Genomic DNA, 25,901 nt, shown 5'->3' with positions numbered 1-25,901 from the left:
CACCACCCTCCGAGTGAGGAAATTCCTCCTCATCTCAGTCTTAAATGACCTGCCCTTTATTCTGAGGCTGTGTCCCCTGATTCTAGACGCACCAGCCTGGGGAAACATCCTAATTATATCTACCCTGTTGAGTCCTGTAAGAATGTTGTAAGTTTCAGTGAGATCATCTGTCATTCTTCGAAACTCTAGAGAAATCTTTGAATGTACTAGGATGTAGGACAATTTCAAAAGCAGATGGGATCCTTGGTTTCACTCATAGAGACATATAATACTGAAGCAAGCAAGACGTGCTAAATCTGTATAAAACCCTGGTTAGGCCCCAGGGCACCACACTTTAGGAAGGGATGTGAAGGCCTTATAAGGGAGCGTAGAATAGATTTATTAGAATGGTGCCAGGAATGAAGGTCTTCGGTTACGTGGAGAGATTGGAGAAGCTGAGGCGGTTCTTAGAGCATGAAAAGACGAAGAGGAGTTTTGGCAGAGGTTTTCAAAATCATGAGTGGCTTTGATAACGTGAATGGGGAGAAAGTATCTCCAATAGCAGAAGGATCAGTAACCAGAGGATATGGTTCAATTACTCGGTGTTTGATTATGTGCGTCTGTTGACTCTTCTCTGCACTGTCTGTGATTAGTTAAGCCTGGGTGTGGTGGCTGAAAAGGGAAACTGAACATTAAGCACGACACAGTGTCTCCGACCAGTGCAAGATGGCCGCCGATACCTGTCTGCCCACGTGCACTGGTCCATGCGTGCGCAGAAAACCAATGACATCACCCTGCTGCACCTGTCTCATTACTTCACACTCAAGTTTGAGTCTTCTTAAATTGAATCACTAATCTGCTTTGAGTCTAGTTTACTGGAAACAGTTAGTGCGTCTTTGAGTGATATGATTAATCTTATTTCCAACTGGTAACGCAGAATTCAAATTCTGATTTAAGTCGAATAAATCGGATATAAAATTTTCTGAATGAGTCGTCTAAAACATTGCCTTAAAAGGTTAGTCATGGATTATTCTGCGAGCTAATCTGATTTACCGATAGTCGACCCAGGTTGGATACCTGGATGATCCTGGATATCAGAAAATGTGGGTTAATGGACACCAGGTTGATAGATTTACTTTGAGCTGTCAAAATATTTTTTGTAACTCTAGGTGAGTCCCTAAAGTGTTCAGTAGGCTGGAGGATGAGGAATACTAGTTAAAGGAGCAGAAGTTGTAAAATACTGCCCTCTAATTCCAATAACTGTTTGATAAGCATCTCTGCTCCTGGCCACTGCCCACTCTACCGCTTGCAGTGACATCACAGAGAAAAACACCAGAACTGCACATGCATGGCGTGGCAACAAATGCAGCCATAAGCATGCAGCTGTTAAGCACGTGAGCAGACATTCTAAAGCATTGAATAAAGCTCCTGTACACACATAGAACCTGGAGTGTCATCTCTGCATATCTCCGGGACATAAAACACAACTGGCATTGAATTTGGGTAAATCAGCAAAAGAACCAGAGAGGGGGAGATAAGGAGAAAACACTTTCACGCAGTGAGTTGTGCTCCAGAACGCGCTGCCTGAAAGGGTGGTTGAAGCAGATTCCCTAATAGCTCACAAAAGAGAATTGAGTGTAACTTTAAGGCAAACAGTTTACAGGACGATGGGGAAAGAGAGGGGGGGAGTGGGACTAACTTGAAAGCTCTTTCAAAGAGCCAGCGCAGGCATGATGGACCAAGTAGCCCCCCTCTGTGCTGTATCAATCTGTGATTCTATGGCCCATTGAGTCACCCAATAACTCTTAATGCATTCGTCGTAATTAAAACTGATTGCGTCTCACTTTAGTTAATGACATCCTAAGAAATAGATGACACACTACAAGGCCCTATAATCGGAGAACTCCTTCATAACATCATTTGTTTGATACAGAACCCGATAAATACCTTGTAGGTATAGATTAGAAGCTGCTTTGCATTCCAGCTTCGAGAGAGTTTCCTACAGGTCAGGGCTGCGCGAGATGGAACAATCTGGAATATTAATGTCCCCTGTATGGATCTTTCCCCGGGTTGTAAAGCAGACTGATGTTGTTAGTAATTGTAGGACGCGGTGGGAGAAGGCGTTTGATAAAGGGGGAGCTGTCACTTCTGCCACCAGGCGCCTGGGAGCTCATTTATATCCTGACAGTCAGCTTCCCAGCCCATGCTGGGTAGAATCGATCAGAAGTTTTTGAAGGACAAAGCGAATTGCGGCCCTCCTGCCCCTGGCTCCTTCTCTTCACCAGCTCCCCCCACCCCAACTCCCGCCCCAACCCCCTACCCCCCACCCACCCACCCCCACCTGGGCCTGGCCCGGCCAGGACTGTTTTTAACCCCGCGTGGGTCACAGCCTGCACTCTCAAGGCCGCTCCCTGCCTCTCAGTAAAAAGGACAGAGGAGTCGCTGAGCTGCGCCCTCGTACTGCCAGGGTACTGCGAAAGGATAAATGCCCCCTTAACCCTCTGCACCCATCCACCCTCACTGCACCCACTCCCCCAACCCCCACCCCCCGCACAACATCACCTATTCACCACTCGCAGGATAGTGTCTAATACGGAAAATATATTTAAGATCAAGCTTGGGGCAAGCCATTCCTGGCCCATCCTGTTCGAAGGTGAATTACTCTCTGATCCATCCCCATTCCAAACTGAGTTCCTCCTCCTCCTCCGGCTACTGTGCCCTCAGAGTGCATTCACGATTGGATTGTCCCATGGTGATGCTTGGCAAAGTACCGCGGTGGTTTGCCGTCGTCTCCTGCACAAGGAAACTCTCCTGCTCTTTACCGTCTGCCATCAGGCACATTGGAAGGACTTGCAGGCCGATAATCAGCCTGTTTGGCCATGTTGCGTGCCCATCGCGTGCTGGAGCGGGGCACGTACCCGAAACTTCTGCCCCAGAGGTAGGGCCCGCAAGACCGCCTCCAAAAACGAGTCCCTCTGGGCTATTCATTTGGAAGCGGAGCAATTCCTCATTTATCTCACTCCCATGTGAGCTATTCCTGTTTAATTTCCCCAGCACCACCCACCACCACCACCCCCCAACCCCCCAACCATCAGAACATTTGTAATCGTGCATTCCTAAAGGAATAGGGTGCTACCTGCAAAAAGGCCCGTGCCTTATTAATTCATCATCCCAGGGATGAGGGACTTCGGTTCATGTGGAGAGACTGGAGAAGCTGGGGTTGTTCTCCTTAAAGCAGAGAAGGTTAAAGCTGAGACTTAATATAGTTAATCAAAATTCTGAGGGGTTTTGATAGAGTGGAATAAGGAGAATGTGTGTCCATGGCAGTCTAACAGGAATAAGGGCGCTACCTGGAACAAAGCCCATATCCTTATTAATTAACCAACTGCGCATTCTCACTAAAAACCTCAATCCCATTCCCCCTTTTCCCTACATTATTCCTTTGGATCTTGCTCTCTTTCACACACTTTCTCTCACACTCTTTTACTATCCCTCACTCCACTTACGTTTCTCTCACCCACTCTCTTTTAGCCACTTTCCCAGAACCAGAAGAACATAGAGAGGTAGGGTTTAGGAGCAGGAGTAGGCCATTCGGCCCCTTCGAGCCTGCTCAGCCATTCAGTAAGATCATGGCTGATCTGATTATGGTCTCAACTCCACTTTCCTGTCTGCCCCCAAAAGCAGGAGAGGAAAATAATTTTTTTTTTTTACACAACCAGCTATTCTGCAACACGCTGCCTGGAAGGATGGTGGAAGCAGATTCAAGAGGTACCTTTCAAAAGAGAATTGAATGTATACTTGAAGGCGAATGGTTTCCAGGACAATGAGGAAATGAGTATGGGGTGTGGGGCTAAATGGATAGCTCTTTCAAATGGGCCAAACAGCCTTTTTCTCTGCTGTGCCAATCTATGACTCTACGGTCAATTGAGCCACCCAATTACTCAACGTAGTCATCGTAATTAAAGCCGATTTTGTTTAACATTTCTGCATCTCTCCCTCCACCTCGCCCATGCTGGATACCGAGACCTCTGCTAACTGCTTCCTTTTTCCTAGCCCTTCAGCGAAGCAGCTACTTGTGTCTGAGAGCAATCTCCAGAGTGTTGCCGAGGATCTGTGAGTGCCTGTGAAGCATCTCTTCATGCTGAAAGCTGACATTTTTATTGTGTTTTTCTGCTCACTCGCAGGGCTGTGAGTTGGCATACCAACAGAAAAAGAAAAATCAGACTTGGAGGAACCATCTGTTTAGAGGAACATAGGAACAGGAGGAGGCCATTCAGTCCCTTGAGCCTGTTCTACCCACTCAATGAGATGATGACTGATCTACAAGCTAACTCCATACACCCACCTTTGCCCCATTTCCTTTATACCTTCGGCTAAAAAAAATCTGTCATTTTAAAATATAAAATTAACCCATGTCAACTGCCATATGCTGAAAAGAGCACCAAACTTCATCCTCCATTTGTGCTTAGTATTGTTTTCCTAATTTCACTCCTGAAGGGACTGGTTCAAATTTTTCAACTATGTGGGTGGAATTTTATGACCCCATCGCACTGGGCGGGGGGTGGGGGAGGGGCTGCAAAACGTAGGGAGCCCTTTAAAACTCCATTGACTTCGGGGTGGGGGGAACAGAAGGTCCTACTGGCGGGAGGGGTCGTAAAATGCTGCCCTGTATCCCCTAGTCCAACCAGGGGAACTAGTTTCTCCCAATCTGCTCTTCTTAATATCTTGAAAATGGCAAGCAAATCAACGCTTCACCTTCTAAACACAGCCCTATGGGAAGAGATGATGGCACTGTCACTGGACTAGTAATGCGCAGGCCCAAGCTAATGCTCTGGGTTCAAATGCCCTGGACACGGGTTCAAATCCCACCATGGCAGCTGGTGGAAATTAAACTCAATTAATAAAATCTGTAAATCTGAGCGAGACCATGACAACTATCATCGATTGTTGTTTAAAAACCCATCTGGTTCACTAATGTCCTTTAGCAAAGGAAAATCTGCTATCCTTACCTGGCCTGGCCCACATGTGACTCCAGACACACAGTAATACATACACAGAAACATACATAGAAAACAGGAGCAGGAATAGGCCATTCGGCCCTTCGAGCCTGCTCCACCATTCATTGTGATCATGGCTGATCATCCAACTCAATAGTCTGCTCCCGCTTTCTCCCCATATCCTTTGATCCCTTTTGCCCCAAGAGCTATATCAAACTCCTTCTTGAAAACATACGATGTTTTGGCCTCAACTACTTTCTCTGGTAGCGAATTCTACAGGCTCACCACTCTCTGGGTGAAGACATTTCTCCTCATCTCAGTCCTAAATGGTCTACCCCATATCCTCAGACTGTGACCCCTGGTTCTGGACTCCCCCACCATCGGGAACATCCTTCCTGCATCTACCCAGTCTAGTTCTGTTAGAATTTTATAGGTTTATATGAGATCCCCCCCCCCTCATTCTTCTGAACTCCAGCGAATATAATCCTAACCGACTCAATCTCTCCTCATATATCAATCCAGCCATCCCAGGATCATTGACTCTAACCATCCTCTGAAATGGCCTTAGCAAGCCACTCAGTTCAAGGGCAATAAATGATGGCATTGCCAGCGCTGCCTGCATCCGATGGAAGAATATATTTTTAAAAACTTTGTGTAGTCTCCCCTCACCTCCCCTAATGTAGCCCTAAGTATTCTTCCAGTAAATCTATGTTACACTCCCTCTAAGGTCACTATATCCTACATAAGGTGTGGTGCTCAGAGCTGCTCATGGTATTTCCAGCACGATCTACACTTCACCCTAGCCCCAAACAGAACCTACCCTAGACAGTGGTCTGGGGAAAATGGTCCAGTTTATATAGTACAGGATCCATGCAGGCTCCTTCGTTGTCTTATATTAAAGGCATATTGAACCTTGGGGTTTGACCACACTTGTTGTGGAAGAACTGAAAATCAAGAAAGATTCAACTGGCCGAGGCTCTTTTATCTCGATAAAAAGACCGAGGGGTGACCTGTTAGAGGCCTTTTAGACCATGAAAGGGTTTGATAGGATAGACGTTGAGGGATGATTCACTTGCAAGTGAAACGCGAACGAGGGACCATAAATATAAGACAATCACTAATAAACCTAATTCAGGAATTCAGGATAAATCGCTTTCCCTCCAGAGAGTGGTTAGAATTTGGAAATGGCAACTGCAGGGAGCGATTGAAGTGAATCGCACAAATACTTCTAAAGGGAAGTTAGATAAAGACTTGAGGGAGAAACTAATAAAAGGGTATGTTGACAGGCTGAAGTAAAGAGAGGCCTTCTATGAAGCAGAAAACCCGTTATGCACCAGTTGGGCCAAATGGCCTGTTTTTTCTGTAAGTTTTGTCACACAGATTGAAGAGGCCAGAAAAATCACACAACAAGAAATGCCCATTTTCATAATCGTCCCAAGCACTCCTTCCACAGACCAAGTACATTCCACCCAGCACAAACTCTCCCCACCCACTCAATTCCTCTTCACAGCCCATGCACACTCCACTTGTAATGAGTGAGGGAGATGTGGAGAATTGGAGGTGGCCCTCCAGCCATCTCACAGCTGACAAGTGCAGAAGAGGTGGTATTGGAGATCCATGGTACTGGAGATCCATGGTACTGGAGATCCATGGTACTGGAGATCCATGGTACTGGAGATCTGTGGACTCGTGTCATGCCTGGCCATCAGAAAGTGGGGGGAGGGGTGGGAGGGGGAGACATCTCAGCAACTTAAGGAGCCAAACTCGGTTAATAATCTAACAGTAAGGGACCACTTATCTAATAGCGATCATATGATAAGCAAACTATTGTTAGGTTTGAAAAGCAGAAATTTAAGACAGTTACCAAGATTCTGGATTTTGGTAAGGCTAACTTTACTGGGATGGGACAGTGACTGATGACAGCAAACCATTTAAAACTGTCATTGGATAATTCTACAGATGAACAGTCGGAGGTGTTCAAAAAAGAATTTAGCGTAATTCAGAACCAGCACATCCTCCCAGGCTGCAAGAGCTCCACTTACTAAATGGACCAGGCATGGCTGATAAAAGAGGTGAGAGGTAACAACACTAAAGGAAAGTCAAACTATAACATCGATCGGTAGGTTTAAAGAAGACAGACAATTTATTAAGAACTGCAAAAAAGAAAATGAAAAAGAAACCTTTGACAGATATCAAAATTACCACTATTTTTTTAAACATTTTTTTTAAGAAAAAGGACCATGTGAGCCCTTTAAAATGGATGTAGGTATTATGGGATGTGGGATGGAGAAAAATCAGTACAAGGAAATGGCAGACCTGTTGAATGATTACTTTGCATCATTCTTCACTGGGCAGGAAGAGGGGGAATATGTGCCATTCCAGGGAAACTATGAATGAACCACGGGTGTTAATGTAGGCTAGAAAACCAAATCTGGAAATAGAATAACAGCACTAAAGGCTGACAAATCCCCAGGACGTGATGGTTTCCACCCTCAGGTTTTTAAGGAAATGGACAGGGAAATTTCAGATGCTTTAGCCATAGTCTTCCAAAGCTCTCTCGATTCATCCCTCTGGATTGGAAAATCGCTAATGTAACTCTATTATTCAAGGAAGGTGAGATATAGAGAGAAAAAAAAAGCAGCAAATTATAGACCTGTTAGGTTAACATCTGTGGTGCGGAAGTCATTGGAATCACTAATTAAGGACAGAGTGACTGAGCACTTACAGAAACTTGAGCTGGTTAGAGAGAGCCTACAAGGATTTCTGAAGGGTAGATCATGTCAAATAGACCTAACTGAATTTTTTGAGGAAGTAACTAAAATTGTAGACGGAGTAATGTCTATACCTGCAGTTTATATGGGCTTCCAGAAGGTATTGAATAAGGTTCCACATAAGAGAATGTTAGCTAAAATTAAACCTTGTGGAATTAATGGCAAATTACTGACCTGGTTAGGAGATTGATTACGCAGCAAGAGACAGAGAGTAGGAGTAATGGGGCAAGTACTCTAATCTAATCTGTCCTGCAAGGATCTATGCTTGGGCTTCAACCATCCACTATATTTATTAATTATATGGATAGCACAATGGAGAGCCATATATCCAAATTTGCTGGTGACACAAAAATCGGTGTTATAGTAAGTAGTGTTGACAGGAGCATCAAATTACAAAGAGACATTGATTCAGTCAGTGGGCAAAATCATGCTAGATGGATTTTAACACAACTAAGTGTGAGGTCATTCAGTTGGACCAAAAAAGGATCGATCAGAGTATTACATAAATGGTAAAAAAATTAGAAACAGTGGATGTCCAAACAAATGTAGGAATCCATGGGCACAGATCATTAAAAGACAGTAGCCTGGTACAAAAAAAAATTAAAAGGGCTAACGCGAGCTTTTGTAACTAGAAGGCTAGAATATAAAGGAGAGGATTTTTTGTTATAGGTACCTGAATCTCTGGTTAGATCACACCTTGATTACCATGGCACAGCATCTTGAAAAGGGTATATTGGCTTTGGAAGGAAAGCAGCGCTGAGTCACCAGAGCATTTTTGCCCTTAATCCATTCGTAGCACATGGGCATCACTGGCAAGGCCCATCATTTATTGCCCATCCCATCATAATTGAGTGGCTTACTGGGCTATTTCAGAGGGCAGTTAAATGCTGTGGGTCTGGAGTCACATGTAGGCCAGACTGGGTGAAGACAACACAGTTTTTTATAATTTATTCTTTCATGGGATGCAGGCTAGCATTGGTTGCCCACCCCTCACCGCCCTTGAACTGAGTGACCATTTCAGAGGGCAGTTAAGAGTCAACCACATTGCTGTGTGTCTGGAGTCATATGACCAGGTAAGGCTAGCAGATTTCCTTCTCTGAAAGGTGGGTTTTTATGACAATCGTCACCATGTCTGAGGCTAGCTTTCAATTCCAGATTTATTAATTAAATTTAAATTCCACCAGCTGCCATGGTGGGATTTGAACCTGTGCCCCCACAGCATTAGCATGGGCTACAATGATATTACTATTACACTACCATCTCGCCCACATCCTTCCCTAAAGGGCATTAGTGAACCAATTGGGTTTTTACTTCCACGGTCACCATTACTGAGACTAGTTTTGTATTCCAGATTTATATCATTAACTGAATTTAAATTTCTTTGGTGAGGTTTGAACTCCTCAGATCATTAGTCCAGGCCTCTGGTAGCATAACACTATGTGGCTGTACAACACCGCCCCCCACTCCGGTTACCAGGACTTCAAAGCTGGCATTATGAGGAGAGGCTAAATAAATTTGCCTTGCATTCCCTTAAATATAGAGTAACGGTTGATTTGATTGAAGTTTTTAGGATTTGAAAGGAATTAATAGGATAGAAAGAGAAACACTTAGCGCTGTTCGGGGAGCCTAGGAGAAGTGAACATTATCTTAAAAGCTAGACCATTCGACAGAGAAATTAGGAGACACTTGTTCGCTCGAAGGGAGACAAAAGTTTGGAGCTCTTTTCCAGAGAAAAGGAAAACAACAGATGTTAGCAAAATTAATCTTAATTCTGAGATAGTTAGATTTTTGCCAGCCAAGACATTGAGCAAATGAGGGCGAATGGAGTTAGGATACATCAACATATTAAGTTTGTATAGTAACCTTAACGAATAAAATCTACCAAGGTGCTTCACAAGAGTGTTACATGGCATAATTAGCAGATCAACAATGATCTGATTGAATGGCAGACCAGTCTTGAAGGGCTGAATGGCCTGCTACTCTCCCTATATTCCTACACCCACCACAATCTCTGCCCAATTACAGATTGGACCCGGCCATTTAATCCCCTTCTGCAGCCTATGTCCACTCTACCCACCCATTCCATGCCTTAAGTCCACGTGCAATCTATCCAATCACAGGCTCTCATGCATTCCCTTACTTTCCATACCTCCTGATACAGTTCACCCTAACATCGTATGTATCCTACCCAGAAAATCTGCTGAAGATAAAAAAAAAACGAGCCCACGAACCCCAAAGGCTGTGTACCACTGGGGTTGAGGCCAAAATTTTAAAAATCATTCCCTGGGTTTTTTTGCAAATCCCGCAAATCAGCTGCTGTACAACTAAAGCTCACTTGCCCATCTCTTCAACAAGGCGCAGCAACTCTGGGTGTGCGTTTACACCTGTGAAAACAGGGAATAGCATGGACGAGGCAGAAAGGCCAGTCAACGGATACTAGATCGTGGCCAACTCTTTTGCAATGGATCCCGTCCCTTCCCCAAATGCCAAAAACAATGGCGGAAAATGGGTGGGTGCGGAAGTGGGTGGGCTTAGATAAAAATAGATAATCAGTCTATTGAGAAAACATTGTGGCAGCAGGTGCCAAATTGTGATGACGATACAAATGAAACGAGTAATCATCATTCATAATGCAGCTACAAGAACGTACAAATTAGGAACAGGAGTAGGCAGGAGTAGACAATTTAAATAAAAATAATAAAAGGGTTGCACAATTATGAACATTTGAGAGTATAAATAATTACAATACATTGCAAAATGCAGGCCTCTTTAATTTACAGAATAAAAACAAGAGGTCGACTGCACTCTGCATTTTGTATTAAAGTCCATAGATTAAATGTTGTCAGGTTGAGTTCGTTAAATTCTCAATCATTTACATACTATTCATTCTTTTGATAAAAGTAGAGGATTGGGCTGTCTCGCAGTCTAATCATTCTATTTCTTAATCGCAAAATGGTGTCTACTCCCCTTAATTCCACGACAGATATACTTTTGTATGGTTTTTCCAAGAGATGGTGGCAATGGGAGGTGTGGTTCAAGAGTTCCAATGGAGTGGAAAACTGATGCATTTCCATACACCAGAAAGAGAACAGGGCCGCGTGGTTAAGTGGCATGCCCGGGTCAATTACAGCACAGGTTAGATACGGAGTAAAACTCCTTTAAACTGTCATCATCAAACATCTTGAGTCAGATCCAGAGTAAATCTCCTTTACTTTACCTCAAATCAAGAAAAACATCACAATACTGCACTAGAGTGATATTTCTAATTCACACATCAGTTACATTTGTCTGATTGTGAATGGGGGAAGAGGCGGGTGAGAGGGTTAATCCTTCCCATTGGGAACAGGCTGCCCAATGTCTGACTGTGAATGGGGGGAGAGGTGGGTGAGAGGATTAATTCCCTCCACTGGGAACAGGCTGCCCAGTGTCTGACTGTAAGTTGGGGAGAGGTGGGGGAGAGGGTTAATCCCCTCCACTGGGAACAGGCTGCCCAGTGTCTGACTGTGAATGGGGGAGAGGTGGGGGAGAGGGTTAATCCTTCCCATTGAGAACAGGCTGCCCAGTGTCTCATTAAATTGAAATATCTTCTGACACCATGAGCTATGATTCACAGTGAACAGATCCCAGTGCACTTGAGTCAATGTTGACTGATGCCCAGAAATAGCAGGTGTAGGAGTCTCTGAGGGTCAAAATTCACAACAGAGCTCAGAGAGGGAGTAACAACAAAATAACTTATTCATTCACTGCATGTGGGTGATGCTGGCAATGACAGCAATCTTTGCCCATCCCAATCTTTCTCAGGAAGGCTGAGGTGAGCCACCTTCTTGACCTGCTGTAATCCATCTGGTGAAGATGCCCCCACAGTGCTGCTAGGATGGGAGTTTCAGAATTTTGACTCAACAATGAGCCCCAAAACCTATCGACTTCTATCTCAAATATATTCGACATTGGAGTAGAGAACTCCAAAGATTCACAAGCGCTTGAGTGTAGAAATTTCTCCTTATCTCAGTCCTAAATAGCTGACCCTTTATCCTGGGACTACGACCCCACGTTCTAGCTTCCCCAGCCAGGGGAAACATTCTCTTAGCGCCTACCCTGTCAAGCCCCTTAAGAATTTTGTACGTTTGGATTAGATCTCCACTTGCTCTTCGAAACTCCAGGGAATTGAGGCTTAGTCTGCCCAATCTCTCCTCATGGGAAATCCCCCTCAACCCGGGGACCAGTCTGTGAATCTTTGATGTACTTCCTCCAGGACAAGTATGTTCTTCCTTCAGCAAGGAGATCAAAGCACCAAGTACTCCAGCAGTGGCCTCACCAATCCCTGTACAATTGTTGTTAGACTTCTTGACTCTTATACTCCAATCCCTTTGCAACAAAAGCAAACAAGCCATTTGCCTTCCCGATAGCTTGTTGCATGTTGACTTCCCAATATTCACTCAGAAGGACACCCAGGCCCCACTGAATGCAAACATACCCCTGTCTGTCACCATTCAAAAAATACCCTGCTCTTTTACTTTTCTCATCAAAGTGGATAGCTTCACATTTCACCACATTGTATTCCATCTCCCACTCACCAAACTTGTTTACATCCCTCTGCAATCTCTTTACATCCTCCACATCACTTACTTTTCCACCTAGGTTTTTGTCGTCAGCAAACTTGGAAACGTTACATTCAGTTCCCCTCATCCAAATCAATAGTATAGATTGTGAATAGCTTAGACCGAAGTACTGAGGCTTGCCGCACCCTACTAGTCACAGTCTGCCGACCCGAAAATGTCCTGTGTATTCCTCATATTCTGGATAATGGACGTACCCAATCCTCAATCCATGCTAATACATTACCCCCAATCCCATGAGTTCAAATTTTGTGTAAAATAACCTCTCATGTGGCATCTTGTCCAACACAATTTAAAAAGCCAAATGCACCACTGCCATTGATTCCCCCGTAACCAGCTTACCAGTTACATGCTAAAACACAATTTCTCTTTCATATTCCATGTTGACTTTGCTTAATTATATAATGGTTTTTTAAGTGTGCTAATAATAGATTTAAGAATTTTTCCCTATTACTGGTGATAGGCTAATTGGCCTATAGTTCCCCATTCTCTCTCTTCCTCCTTTCTTATATAGTAGGGTTATGCTTGCTTCCTTCCAATCCTTGGGAACTGTTCTACAACCTAAAGAATTCTGGAAGATCAAAACCGGTGCATGCACTATCTTTGCAGCTCCCTCTTTAAAACCCCTAGGATGCGCACAGGGAACTTGCCATCATTTAGTCCCATTAATTTCTCCAATACTATTTCTTACTTATACTGATTTTTTAAGTCCCTCATTCTTGCTAGATCCTTGGTTCCCTGTTATTTCCAGAATGTTTTGTGGTGTCTTCTGCGGTGAAAACAGATATGAAGGTGGGATTTTCATTTTCATTTATTCTTTCCTAAATCCCGCATAAAGTCAATGGACATTCGGCTGCCTCTCCAAATTTTCCATCCCACCCGCGACTGGAAAATCCCCAAAGTATTTGTTTAATGTCTCTGTGACTTCCTTATTCCCCATTAGCATTTCACTTGTCTCTGTCTCTAATGGACCCATCGTTTATTTTCACCACCCTCTTCCTATCTGCATACCTGTAGAAACCTTTAAAATCTATCTTTAATGTCTCCTTTTAGTCTACTCCCATTTTCTCTTCCTCTCCCCTTATCAATTTCCTGCTCCGCCTTTTATGAATTCTAAAATTCTCCCAATCCTCAGGCGTACTATTCTTTTTGGCAACATTATAAGCCCCTTCCTTTGATCTAATACTGTCTTTAACTCCTCTTGTTAGCCACAGTTGAACTACATTTTCAGGGGGATTTTTATGCCTTGAAGGAATGTATATTTGTTGCAATTATGTACTATTTCTTCAAATGCTTGTTTACTGTAATACCCCCAATCTATCTTAGCCAACTTGTTCTTCTTGCCTGTATAGTTTGGTTTTATTTAGATTGAAGACCATGGTTTTGAATTTAACTAAATGACTTTCAAACACAGTATAAAATTCTATCTTATTATGCTCACTACTCCCTAAAGTCCCCTCTACTACTGGTTATTAATTAAATATTTCTCATACTAAATCCAAAATAGACTGTTTCTGATTTAATTTCTCAACATATTGATCTAGAAAGCCAACACATACACATTCCATTAACTCATCCTCCACACTATTACTGCAAATTTGGTTTGCCCAGTCAATATGAAGACTAAAGTCCCCCTGATCACTATAATACCCTTGATATATGTAGCTCTTGATTCATACTCTGCCCTACACTACAATTACTGTTAGGGGATTTATAAACATTTCCATCAGTATTTTGCTGTTTCTTAACTCCGCATAAAAGGCTGGTTAACAAAACTTAGGATTGTGGAATAGGAGGTTCAGCATTAGCTTGGATAAAAAACTGACTTAAGGACAGAAAACAGTGATTCATGGTAAATGGTTCTTTGCCAAAGTGGAGGTTGGTAGATAGCAATGTTCTCCAAGGGTCAGTGCTGGGACCACTGAGTCACTCAACACAGAATTCCCAGCCTCTGAACAGCTCCTGTAGCCACTGCATTTGTATGGCTGGTCCAGTCCAGTTTCTGGTCAATGGTAACCCCCAGGATATTGATAGTGGGGGATCCAGTGATGGTGATGCCATTGAATGTCAAGGGGAGATGGTTAGATTCTCTCTTGTTATAGAAAATGGACTGCATCAGTATCTGAGGAGTCACAAATGGTGTTGAACATTGTGCAATCATCAGCAAACAACCCTACTTCTGACCTTATGATGGAGGGAAGATCATTGATGAAGCAGCTGAAGATGGCTGGGCCTACGACACTACCCTGAGGAACTCCTGCAGTGATGTCCTGAAACTGAGATGATTGACCTCCAACAACCACAACCATCTTCCTTTGTGCTAGGTATGACTCCAACCAGTGGAGAGTTTTCCGCCCAATTCCCACCAATTGACTTCAATTTTACCATGGCCTCTATCTGATGCCACACTTGGTCAAATGTTGTCTTGGTGTCAAGGGCAGTCGTTCTCACCCCTCTTCTGATATTCAGCTCATTTGTCGGTGCTTGGGCCAAAGCTGTAATGAGGTCAGGAGCCGAATGGCCCTGGTGGAACTTGATGAGCTGAATGGCCTCTTTTCTGTGTTGTAATATCCTTTATTATTACCTCCTCCCTTCCATTTTGCCTATCTCTTCTAGAAGGTAAGTAGCCTGGAATATTTAGTTACAAACCTTGGTCACATTGCAACCACATCGCTGTAGTGGCAATTAGATCAAACCTATTGATTTCTATCCATGCCATTAATTCATCTAATTTGTTGCGAATGTTTCACACATTCTGGTATAATGCCTCTAGTTTTGACATTATTTTTCTAATTTTCCCTGATATCACCTTAGTCTGGTGAAGTCTTGTAGCGCAGTTGGTAGCATCCATACCTCTGAACCAGATGCTCTGGGTTCAAAGTCCCACGCGAGGACATCACCTTGGAAGGTGTGTCTGTAATGTGGCCTAACAGGTTGACTATCAGCCTGTAAATCCTTCCAATATGCTTGATGGCAGGTGGTAAAGTGTGGCAGAGTTTCCTGGTCAACCATACTGCAGAAGGCAATCGCAAACCACTGCAGTGCCTTGCATAGCATAAGCATGGACCTAAGTCCATAGTTGCTAACACCCTCCACCTGAATGATACCTAGAGAGAGATCACCTTACCCTATTACCTGTCCCACTTTGCTTGTTATTACCCAAAACACTGCTCTGCTCTAGATGCTGCTTTTCCCTAAATCCTCCCACCCACTTTTATTACCCTGTCCACTGCCTTACTTATTTGATTTGCCAGAACACTGGTCTCAGCCTATTTTAATTGGACCCTGTCCTTATGGAACAGCCCCACCTTTCCTCAGTATTGGTGTCTGTGGTCCTTGGAATGAAACCCCTGCCTCTCACTCCTTCAGACACACATTTAACTTTCTAATCTGTTTACGCTAATGTTAATCGGCACGTGGCTCAGGAAACAATCCGAAGATTATTACTTTTGAGGTTCTGCTTTTTAAATTTTGGTCCTAACTCCTTAAACTATCTCATCATTCCTGGTTTTACCTATGTCAGTGGCTCTTACATGGGCCACGACAACTGGATCCTCTCCCTCCTACTCCAGGTTCACCTCTAGCCTTCAGGAGATGCCTTTAGCCCTGGCACCGGACAGGCAACACAGTCTTCAGAAGCTCTGGTTGGGGGACCCCCAGGGACACTCCTTCCCTACTATATTACCACTGTGCCGCTCCCTCAAGCAGACAAGGAAGGCAGTCAGGAGAATATTTTATGACGAAAGGGTCCAAGATTTTTAATAGGGGTCCTTACTGATGACTGTGACAGTGAGGCAGTTTAATTCAGTGACCCTCTCACCTGCATATCAATGGACTCTATCACCTGAATGTAAATGGGGGTTGGGGGGCAGGGTCTCTCTGCCCTCAGCACAAAGAGTTCCCTATGTCCTTAGTGCAAGATGGAGGCACCAACCCGAACATTAAAGGACTCTCCTGCTTTTTAACTGCGTCCAACTTCGGGACCTTGATGCAGTGTTACACAGGTCTGGGTTATAACCTTGGGGGGGTGGCGGGGGAAGGTGGAGGGAATGGGATACAAGTGGTTTCAGTCCTTCTGCGCACACATTTGATGTTACCAGTGATGAACTCACACTCTTTCTGTGCCTATGTCATGATGCTCGTGAAAATTTACTCTTCAGCTTGAAGAGTTTTGCATGCTGGAAGTGTGAGCTAGTAATGGTGGCAGTAAGGACATTGGGTGTCTGGAAACTTGAGAAACAACAGGACCAACAGTCTCTCTCTTAAACCAAATGACATTAAGGAAAAGAACAGGGGAATGACCTAGAAATGTGAATGAATTAGAGTCAATTCAGGTAAATAAAGAGGGGGAAAGAAAGATTGAGATGAGAGAGAGAAAGTCAGAAAGGAAAGTAAGAAAAAAATTAAATAATTTTGCATTTCTGGTTTAAAAATCTATCACAACAATTTACTACCTGCAATAATGAGACTGCTGAATTGAAATTGTTCTCTTTCTGGGCTGGTGAGCTGGATTGGTCTTGCAGAAACAATGGGTGGAATTTTATGCTGGCGGGATTTTACAGTCCTGTCAAAGTCAATGGACTTTGGAACAGCTCGCCACATTTTACAGCCCCACTCCCACTGCTACTGGGCCAAAGAAATTCCCCCCATAAAGCTGATTAACAAGGTCTTTACACTGTTATTTAGCAGACCTGACTCTCTGTGGTGAGTTAACTGGGTGATTAAAGTGCAAATGCAGCAACTTCACGAAACCCATGGGGAGGTTGAAGGCAAGCTGCTGTTTTCGTGAGGTGGAGTGGCACAAATTGCCCATCAGCTTGGGATGATTCACAATTCACAGGGTATCGCTTCCTTGGCACAAGTTGCTGGGCAATTTACATATTATTAACGGTGAGCGCCATTAAACTCAATGTTACTTTTGGCAGCAAATTCAGGGCCAATGTAACGTAATAAGTAGTTCACTTTTGGGTTGGGTCTGAGAAAGTGCCAAGAAGCTACGAGTCTACCATCAGGATTTTGTCTCGATGCCACTAACGCACAAAGGGCCCTCGTCTTGACATTGCCTCGGGAATTTTTTTTTGCCAGATTACCATAGCAACATACCAATGCCGCGAAAACAATTGTACGTGTAACGATGTCACTTTCTTTCAGCGCTGTCCCTCTCCATGGTTCTGAAATTCAAGTAAAAGGCATTTTCAAGACCTGCTAAGATTTCAGAATTAAACAGGAGCAGGGCCCAGACGAAATGTTCAAATATAGCCACAGGCCCTAGATGGAAGAGCAGGCCCAAAATGTGAGGGACTTCTCATCTGGCGTTTCTAATTTCACGACCACCTTCATGGGTGTTTTTTTTTTAAAAACAGCTTTTTAAAAATTTCTCAATGACATTTTTGTGTGTGTGCGCGCGCGTGTGTTTGTTAGGAATGGTGGTTCTGAATTTCCTCAACAATGAGCAGTGATTGTAGCTAGTTCTCCAAAACAATGGAGAGGAAAAGGGAATGCAGACCCATGACACCGGGTCTCTGTGTCAATTATAATTCCAAGGATCTCATGTAGCTTGGAGAGGGGTCAGTGGGGTGGGCAGTAGTTGCTTGGAAATGGGAAAGACAGATTAATGGATTTTTTGGGGGGGTGCAATGATCTGCTTGAAGGGTGCAGCAGTCTCCAGGGGCTGAGTGGCCTCCTCCTGTTCCTATGCTCCAGCTGACGTCTCGCCAGCGGAATAGTGTGTCCAATTCTGGGTACTGGACTTTAGAAAGGATAATCAGGGCTTGGAGAGGGTGCAGGGGAGGTTTACCAAGATGATACCCGGGATAAGAGAGTTCAGTTGCTTGGAGAGATTGAAGAAGCTGGGATTGTTTTCCTTACAGCAGGGCAGGTTAAGCGGAAACCTGATAGACCGGACAAAGCAGCCTGCTTGATTGACACCCCATCCACCACCTTAAACGTTCACTCCCTCCACCACCGATGCACAGTGGCAGCAGTATGTACCTACTACGAGATGCACTGCAGCAACTTGCCAAGGCTCCTTCGACAGCACCTTCCAAACCTGTGACTTCTACTACCTAGAAGGACAAGGGCAGCAGATACATGGGAACATCGCTGTCTGCAAGTTCCTCTCCAAGCCACACACCATCCTGACTTGAAACTATATTGCCAATCCTTCACTGTCACAAAATCCCTTCCTAACAGCACAGTGGGATGGGCTAGCCAGTGATGTCCAGTTCCCATGAAATAGTTTTTAAAAATATTCAACATTGTAAAAGATTGATAGAGCAAGTAGTGAGAATTTTTTTTCCTCTGGCAAGTGAGTCAGTAACCCAAGATCATAGATTTAAAATAATTGGCAAGAGAACTGGAGAGGAAAGGAATGAAATTTGTTTTCACACAGAGGGTTGTGATTTGGAATGTGCAACCTGAAAGGGGGGGTGGAATCTAGTTCCACAGGGTAGTGTCCTCAGCCCAACCATTTTCAGCTGCTTCATCAATGACCTCCCTTGCATCATAAGGTCAGAAGTAGGGGTGTTCACTGATGACTGCACAATGTTCAGCACCATTCGCGACTCCTCAGATACTGAAGCAGTCCATGTCCAAATGCAGCAAGACCTGGACAATATCCAGGCTTGGACTGACAAGTGACTAGAAACATTCGTGCCACACAAGTGCCAGGCAATGAGAATCTCCAACAAGAGAGAATCTAGCTATCTCCCCTTGACATTCAATGACATCACCATTGCTGAATCCCCCACTATCAACATCCTGGGGATTACCAGAAACTGAACTGGTCTAGCCATGTAAATACTGTGGCTACAAGAGCAAGTCAGAGGTTGGGAATCCTGCGGTGAGTAACTCACCTCCTGACTCCCCAAACCCTGTCCACCATCTACAAGGCATTTTCCAAAATCATCTAGAAGGACAAGGGCAGCAGACACATGGGAACTCCACCATCTGAAAGTGCCCCTCCAAGCCACTCGCCATTCCTTCACTGTCACCAGGTCAAAATGCTAGCGCTCCCTCCCTAACAGCACAGTGGGTGTACCTACACCACATGGACTGCAGCAGTTCAAGAAGGCAGCTCACCACCGCCATCTCAAGGGCAAATTAGGGATGGGCAATAAATAGTGATGTCCACATCCCATGAATGAATTTTAAAAAAAGATTCAATAGGAACTTTCCAAAGGGCATGTGTATCACATGGACTGATTTGCAGGGTTACGGGAAAAAATCTTGGATGTTGGACCAAATTAGACAAAGAGAAGACACAGTCACGATGGGCCGAATGTTCCCCCCTCACTGTGCTGCAAGATTCTATGTTCCTATGTAAAGAGGAGAGCAGAGTGTTTGTTGGCAGTGGGCACCAGCAAAACATCACTATGCAGGTAAGGTGGGAGAGTCCTAATGAGGCCTTCAACTCATTCAGCTGGGAGCCTACCAAGTGAGTGCCCCAAGGGCAAGTGTAGAGGTTGACGTCTGCCCTTTTCTGGCTTGCTTCCCACCAGGTGGCAGGAAGGCCGAGAGGCCCTATAAGGACAAGGGATCTCAATTTATCACTGAGTTGCACTGAGGCCGTGTTTGAGCAGCAGTCAGAAGAGCCCTTAGCAGCGACGGTGGCTACTTGGCACTGCTGAGGTCCACCTCCTGTGATCGTTTCATTTTCAGCCAAGATCCCAAGGTGTAGGCTCCAGCCAAGATGTCAGGCTTCAGCCTGGGGCCAGTTGAGACTAAGCAGGCGAGTGCTATTGGCTTGACCTTCACTAATCTGGGTGGGGCTGTGTGGGAGGTGGGGAGATGGGTGAGGTCATTGGATCTGTTATGATATTGGGCGTTTTTCCACATGGACCCAAGCGAAGAAAGAAAATGATGAATGAAACCAATACAAAAAAAAAGACTTGCATTTATATAGCACCTATCATGATCTGAGGATGTCCTAAAGCCAATGAAGTACAGTCATATCATAATACAGGAAACACTCCAGCCAGTCTTTGCACAGCAAGATCCCACAAAGAGCAATGTCATAATGGCCAGGCATTTTGTTTTATTTCCATTGTGTAATGCTGATTGAGGGATACCTATTGGCCAGGAGGCAGGGGAGAACATCTCTGCTGTTCTTCAAAGAGGATGCCATGGAACATTTAATGCCCAACTGAGAGGACAAACAGGGCCAGTTTAACATCTTATCTGAAAGGCAGTATCTCCAGCAGTGCAGCATGCCCTCAGTACTGCCACTGAATGTCAGCCTTGACTTATGTGCTGATGTCCTGGAGTGGGACTTAAACCCAGGACCCTTGGAGCCAGAGGTGAGAGTGCTACCAACTGAGCCATGCCTGGGCATGTAGCAAAGTTATTGGGACAAATCAATTTGCTGGCTGTATCGTTGGTTTGTGAATGGTCATTTTTGAGGGGGAAAAGAAATTGAGGTGTGTTTTATGCGAGTCATTCCCTCCTCATCTGAAATTCTTTACTCATTAATCAATCAGCTACTCAACTGATCAATTAATGGGCCTGTTGAATGGAGGCAATCGTGGCTGTTTAATGCCCTGAGGTGTAAGGCCTGATATCGGACAGCCTGGCGCCATGGTTAGAGATGTGGCAACTTGAGGTTTAATGCCTGCGGGTACACAGCCTGGGATGTCACACTGGGATGTAATGCCCTGAGGTATGATGCCACACTGATGCCACGCTGTGTGCCACACCTCGGGTATTTCACTTCATGGTGTGGGTCCCCGGGCTGCCTCTTTGAGGTATGGTGCCCTGAGGTGTGACATGTGAGAGGCCTGACATCCTGCGGTGAAGTGTGGTGTCCCCAGGTGTGACACTTTAAACTACAACAACTCGGAGGCCTCACACTTTGAGATGTGATGCCAGGAGGCAACAAGGCTCCCAGGCAGACAGGGAAACCTTCTCTTGAAAGGTATCTTAGTGCCTGCAGATACAGCATTGCAACATCAGGCATGCATCCTGGAGGAATTAAAAAAAAAACAGCCTTGCAGTCTAGATCATTTACAGAATCATTGAATATCATCAGAAGATCAGCCAATGATACCTCACAAAACCAAGCAAAACAGAAGAGCAAAATGCACTATGATAGCTTCCTGAACAGCTGTAATCCCTACCTACAACACTGATAATCAATCTAAACAGTCCAACCCCTCGATTAGATTCCAGTCTGTAACTCACTCTCAGGTATCCATTATTCTATATATAAACCATCTGAACCCCTCGATTAGATTCCAGCCTGTAACTCACTCCCAGGTATCCATTATTCTATGTATAAACCATCTGAATGCCTCGATTAGATTCCAGTCTGCAACTCACTCCCAGGTATCCATTATTCTACATATAAACCATCTGAACCCCTCGATTAGATTCCAGTCTGTAACTCACTCCCAGGTATCCATTATTCTACATATAAACCACCTGAACCCCTCGATTGGATTCCAGTTTGTAACTCACTCTCAGGTATTCATTATTCTGTATATAAAGCATCTGAACCCCTCCATTAGATTCCAGTTTGTAACTCACTCTCAGGTATCCACTATTCTATATATAAACCATCTGAACCCTTTGATTAGATTCCAGCCTGTAACTCACTCCCAGGTATCCATTATTCTGTATATAAACCACCTGAACCCCTCGATTAGATTCCAGTTTGTAACTCACTCCCAGGTATCCATTATTCTATATATAAACCACCTGAACCCCTCAATTAGATTCCAGTCTGCAACTCACTCCCAGGTATCCATTATTCTATATATAAACCACCTGAACCCCTCGATTAGATTCCAGTCTGTAACTCACTCCCAGATATCCATTATTCTATATATAAACCACCTGAACCCCTCGATTAGATTCCAGTCTGTAACTCACTCCCAGATATCCATTATTCTATATATAAACCATCTGAGCGCCTCGATTAGATTCCAATCTGCATCTCACTCTCAGGAATCCATTATTCTGTATATAAACCATCTGAACCCCTCGATTAGATTCCAGTCTGTAACTCACTCTCAGGTATCTATTATTCTGTATATAAACTACCTGAACCCCTCGATTAGATTCCAGTCTGTCATGATTTGATATATTGTATTTCTTCACCCTGTCGCTTTTTAATTTAACTAGTTTTTTTGCTTTGCCCGACCAGTTGTCATTCCGCGCGTTCAAACCCAGCCACAAGCGTGCACTGTAGTGTAGAAAACAAATGTACTGGCGGCCGAACGTTAGACCGAGTGAGGAATCACTTGCTCGGGGTTGGGGGGGGCGGGTGGTCTGGGGGTAATGTAAAACATTGACTTGACCATAGAGCCTCTAGGCCGGGACCATACGCAGCTCTGCGCCCAGCTCGCCTTTAAAATATTCACAAATGTGGTGGATTTCCCACCCACCCCCCTCACCCTCTCTCTCTTCGCCACCCCTTCTCCAACCACCTCCCACCCCAACCCAGCGCCGCGAGAAACTGGAAGCCTAATAAGTGCCAGCGCCCAGGGGGTTAACTGCTGTAGGTGTGAATATTCGAACGGGAGCACAGCAGCTCACCTGAAACGTACCTCGGCACAGAACAGCCCCTTCCTCCCCTCCCCTCCCCCTGTAACAACGCGGCCGGTCTCCCTGTGCACCTTCTCCCCCAGCACTGGGCCAGCTAGTTCACAGAGGCAACAGCCTGGTAAGCTGCCTCTCCTCTCTCCCTCCCTCACTGTTCCCAGTATTTGTCCCTTCCTTCCCTCGAGATGGGATGGGTGTGTACCAATTCCAACAACAACCATGCACACTAGCAAACCCATTGTTAAAATGTACATGTCAACATCGTCAAGAGAAAAGCACGCCCAGTGTTCACAGATCTAATTTATATATTCTGTATAGTTGCAAAACGACATAAATGCAAAGATTATATTGGGGAGGAGGGTGCGGGGTAGTGTTGTCAGTACTCACCAGGAAATAATAGCTGGTCCTTTTTCAAGCTTCGCTCGATAAAGCGACAGAGGAAATCCACAAGGTTCTTCTTAATATAACCAGCCCAGCGATAGCGGCAGAGGGAGGGATTGAGGTTTAGGGAGGGGAGGGAGAGGGAGAGAGGGGGGGGTGGTGGTGGTGGTGGTTGGGGGGAATCAAATAGATGCAGAATTTGCCGATTTTTTTTTCTCACTGGTTGCGGAGTCCGTGGATGTTCCTCGTGCCCAGACAACATACATACACACAAAAAAGAGGGAGATCAGGGGAGCGTCTATTCATGTGAGATTTGAACGGAGGAAAGGGGTAAGTGGTCGTTGGTTAGGGTGGGAGACACCCGCCCCTTAACCCCTCCCCTCCAAAAAAAAGGTTGTGGAGGGAGTTGGGTGGGAGAGTCCAGGAGGGGAGGATTCGATGTCCCGTTTCTCCCACCAGCCCCCCTCTCTCTCTCTCTTAAGAAAGAAGCTCTCATTCAAACCAGAACAATCAGATTAAACCATCGCCGAATTGGAGGAATTACTTCAGCACATATACACGCTGTAGTTGAGCTAATAGTGAGCATGCAGGAGCCCTTCCTCGCTCTGAGCTATGCTTTGAGAGAGAGAGAAAGAGAGAGAGAGGGAGGGGAGAATCCGATGATGGAGGGGATAGTGGGGGAAATAGTGTAATACAAGGAGGGGGGAACTTTGCGACGCCAGAACGGGTCAGTTTCAAGAGCTCTTGTGTCAATTTCACGAGGCAAAGGGCTTTCTGCTGCTGTCAATTTCAGCCGCTGGAGCAGTGGGCGGTCCTTATCACCAACGTCCCTCTCTCTCTCTCTCAGGTCTCACAACTCCGCTCTAGTATATTTCTCTCTCTGTGTGTGTGTACGTGCACTGAGAGGGATTTGATTCCGTGTAGTTGCTGCGGATTTCAATTCGCGCCGAGGATGTGAGCGCTCCCGTATTCTCAGGAAGGCTTCCCGATTTATACAATCCGCACACCAGACCTCGAAAGGGCTGCTTTCCACGAAATGTTCACAATTTAAAATGATCTTTTCTCCTTCCTCCCGCCCGATCCCTCTCCCTCACCTTCTCCTCTGTACCGGAGTCTGAAACTAATGCAATGATTCCGCACCCCTCCCCCGAACCTGGAGAAATACACTACAAGGAATCCAAATCTTTTAATTATTAATAGGGGTAAGGGTGGGGGAAATCACCCCTCAAATTGCGCATCCGGAGTTGTTCAGCGACAGCTTTCAGTGTGAGATGATCCCGTTTGTAAATCCTCCCATTAGGGTGCACTGTATCCAAAATTTGCCTTCTAGATTGTAAAGCGGTAGAATGAATTGTCCAATCCCTGGCTGATGTTTTTTTTTCGCAGATTGAGAAGACTGGGTACCTCTTTTTTTTTTGTCAAAGAAATGCAGCTCGGTGTGATCTTTTGGACCAGGTTAGTAGCCAGGACCCCCTTCCGGTGTTGCCTGTTCCTCCACCTGGACTGGGGGAGAGCGAAGGGGATGAGAGGCACACTCCCGGGTCCTAGCGCTCACCCGGCTGCCATCCACCGCTAATGATGCTATTTGTACATCCTCCGACTGTTTACATTAGCGACCGCAGGGTCCTAGCGTCCCCCCCCACCTCCGCTTCTCGCGCGCACCCTTCCGCTTGTACAATTGGGGTACAATCCTGCTCTTTCGAGCGCTGCTTTAAACCTGAAATCAAAGCAGGAAAACGCTGGAACCACACAGGGGCACCATTTCAAACCTTTTGCTGATGATACGAAGCTTGGAAGCGTTGTGAACTGTGAGGAGGGCAGTGTAGAACTTCAAAAGGACATAGGGAAGTTGGTGGAAAAGGGGCAGATGAAGTTCAACACAAAGAAACGTGGGGTGATTCATCTTGGTAGGAAACACAGGAAGAGAGTATTTTTTTAATCATCCATGGGCTTGGGTTCATCGCTGGCTAGGCCACCATTTACTGCCCATCCCTAATTGCCCTTGAGTACTGAGTGTCTTGCTGGGCCATTTCAGAGGTCATTTGAAAGTCAACTACATTGCTGTGGGCCTGGAGTCACATGTCAGGCTAGACCAGGTAAGGACAGCAGATTTCCTTCCCTAAAGGGCATTAGTGAATCAGATGGATTTTTGCAACAATTGACAATGGTTTCATGGTCATCATTAGATTTTTAATTCTAGATTAGTCATCATCACTGGTGGGATTTGAACCCAATCCCCAGGGCATTACCCTGTGTCTCTGGATTACTAGTCCAGACTACTATGCCACCACTTCTAAAGAAGGTGCAGGGTTAGAGGGACCTGGGTGTATATGTGCATAAGTCGTTGAAGGTGGCAGGACAGGTTCAGAGTGTGGTTAATAAATTATACAGGATCTTAGTATTTATTAATGGGGCATAGAGTACAAGAGCAAGGAGATTATGTTGAACTTGTTTAAGACACAAGGCCGGCCTCGGCTGGAACATTGCATCCAGTTCTGGGCACCGCGCTTTCTGGAGGATGTGAAGGCATTGGAGAGAGTGCAGGAAGAATTCATGAGAATGTTTCCAGGAATGAGGAACTTCAGTTATGAAGGCTGATTGGAGAAGTTTTGGACTGT

At 45.0% G+C, this 25,901-nt stretch overlaps 1 protein-coding gene across 1 annotated transcript in view; it reads right to left on the bottom strand.

Annotated features, from left to right (window-relative positions):
• The window catches only part of LOC144695762 (gamma-aminobutyric acid type B receptor subunit 1-like), a 255,785-nt gene extending 232,245 nt beyond the window's left edge, over positions 1 to 23,540 (bottom strand). Inside the window, exon 1 of the mRNA XM_078566736.1 lies at positions 23,290 to 23,540. The gene's annotated coding sequence lies outside the window, so the exon portion shown is untranslated. The remainder of the gene's footprint in view (positions 1 to 23,289) is intronic.
• Positions 23,541 to 25,901: the final 2,361 nt, after the last annotated feature.

The sequence above is a fragment of the Cetorhinus maximus genome, chromosome 21, assembly GCF_964194155.1.
Source record: "Cetorhinus maximus chromosome 21, sCetMax3.hap1.1, whole genome shotgun sequence".
In the NCBI taxonomy this organism is placed as follows: domain Eukaryota; kingdom Metazoa; phylum Chordata; class Chondrichthyes; order Lamniformes; family Cetorhinidae; genus Cetorhinus; species Cetorhinus maximus.
The sequence above is the reverse complement of the archived record's forward strand: the minus strand, read 5'-3'. Positions and strand labels throughout refer to the sequence as shown.